The following is a 2,491-nucleotide window of genomic DNA, read 5'->3' as shown; positions in this document are numbered from 1 at the left end:
TCACTCAAGCCTTCAGCGCTGCGCCAGTTTTTCTGGGTTTCACTTCTGTCGCTGCTGAGACACACTGGCCTCAAATCTCACACACTTCACACACTCCAGTTACACACTGCTGTCCTGGAAGGGGAGGGGGGGGGGGGGTGTAGCGAGAGCCAAACGTCGGCCCGGTGTTAGCAGCGTAGCGCAGCAGATCTGGGTCTGCGAGCGAGCGAGTGAGAGAGTGAGTGAACGGAGGGGCACGCGCGCGGTCAGAGAGGCAGAGCGCTGGAGCTGGCATGGCATGGTGCGGTGGAGTCCTGCCTTGGCTGACCTCACTGGCCGTCCTGCTGAATGTGCTGTGCTGCTGCAGGAACTCCTGCTGAGCTACACTAATGATGGAGGGATAGAGGGAGGGAGGGAGGGAGAGAGAGAGAGAGAGAGAGAGAGGGATGGATGGAGGGAGAGGGAGGAAGGAAGGAAGGAAAGGGGAGGGAAGATTGAGAGAGGGTAGAGAGAGGATCAGTGAATGACCGATAGAGTGTGAAAGTAGGATAGATGGAGAGAGGATGGGAGAATGAGAGAGAGAGAGAGAGAGAGAGAGAGAGAGAGAGAGAGAGAGAGAGAGAGAGAGAGAGAGAGAGAGAGAGAGAGAGAGAGAGAGAAGAGGAGAGAGAAAGGAGGATAGATTTAGAGAGGAAGAGAGGCAGGGAGAATGTGTGTTTGAGAGAGAAAGTAGGATCAATGGAGAGAGAAAGAGAGGGATGGAGAGAGGAAGAGAGGGATACATTGAGAGAGGAAGAGATAAACGAACAGGGAGGATGAGAGAATAATGAGAGAGAAAGAAGATGGAGGAAGAGATTGAGTGACGGAGAGAAACGGAAGACTGAGCGATTGAGTGGGAGAGAGTGTGAGGGAAAGAGAGAGCGAGCGAGTGAGATCGAGAGGAAGCCGGCCTGTCACATTTCAGTTGAGCTGTGAGAACGAGTGACAGAACGGAAAAAAGAAAGGCTGGAGAGGAAAAAGATAAAACAAGAGAGACATGGACACAGAGAGAATGTCAAAGCCAGTAACACTGAAGGACAGGGGGAAAGAAAAATAACAGGCAGATAAAAATTCATAAACAGATAATAATATGAACTGAAAATCAGTGAGTGATCTACATTAATAACAAAGTATGATGCATAAGTACATTACATAAATAAATAAAGATGGATGAATAAAAGATGAGCAGAAGGTAGCCTATGCTGCAGACGGTGTTTTGCACATCTTTGATCCCCTGTAGGATCTCTGACAGGAAGGAGCTGGATCTCCTCATCAAAACAAACCCATCTGTCCAGCGCGTTGGGTTTGGTCATGTCATGTGACCGATCACATGAGCGCTTTGACCCATAGGCCACCTTTTTCTCCTGCTCCTGTCCTGTAGGTGACTCCTTGGCCTGGACACACACTCTCCCGTCACAGCAGGAGATGTGTAGTGTACACGCACTACACACACACATACACACACACACACACACACACACATGCAGGCACATGCAGGCACAGACATGAAGGCACACGCAAACTACAAAGAAGTGAATAATCTTCATTTCTTTTTCATTTTTTGGTGTAATCCTATTTCTTTTTCAAATCCTCTTCCCAGAGACAAGCCAAGACTTAAAGAGATGGCTTTAAACAGATTGTGAGCCGATTCAGCTCCCTCTCTGACTATGTGTGTGTGTGTGTGTGTGTTTGTGTGTCTGTGTGTAGATGCAAAACTAAGTCAGAAAGACTGACTACCTGCAGTGTGTGTGTGTGTGTGTGTGTGTGTGTGTGTGCACATGTGTAGTTACACTTTATTGTCCCGGTGTGGGTGCTTTATAGAATGTGTGTGTGTGTGTGGATGTTTATTTAGATCGTTATTGTTCAGGTGTAGGTGCTTTATGAAACGTACGTGTGTGTGTGTGTGTGTGTGTGTGTGTGAGTTGTGTGTCCGTGTATGAGCTGTCATGTTGGCATCCTCCCCTGCTTGTACTGTTTCAGTGTGCTGCATTAATGGCTGCTGATGTTGGCTTGTCATTCAGTGCAGAGGAGGTATGAACAGGGGAGCGAACAACAGGGACAGCGGAGAAGGAAGAAAGAGGGGGATGGTGAGGAGAGAGTGTGAAAGAGGAAGAGAAAGAGAGGGGGGGAGAGAGAGAGAGAGAGAGAGAGAGAGGGAAAGCGCAAGATGATGGTAGTGGCTTGTCTCATATTCTCCAAACAGCTATGGATCTAAATAATTTGTGCCTTTAAAATGTGGCACAGGATCTCACTCGGCTGTGCTCCCATCTCTCTTCAACTCCCTTTCCTTATCTGCCCATCCTCTATTTCTCCCTCACTTCCTCCTCTCTGTCTTCCTTCACTCTCTCTCTCTCTCTCCCCCTCTTTCTCCCTCATTTCTCCCTCATTTCTCCCTCTCTCCCTCTCTCCCTCTGCCTCCATGTCCTTGTGTAAGGCAGCATAAATATAGCTGTTAAAGTGGGGGAGTGCCTGA

The sequence above is a fragment of the Sardina pilchardus genome, chromosome 24, assembly GCF_963854185.1.
Source record: "Sardina pilchardus chromosome 24, fSarPil1.1, whole genome shotgun sequence".
Lineage (NCBI taxonomy): Eukaryota > Metazoa > Chordata > Actinopteri > Clupeiformes > Clupeidae > Sardina > Sardina pilchardus.
This window is presented reverse-complemented; position numbering follows the sequence as displayed.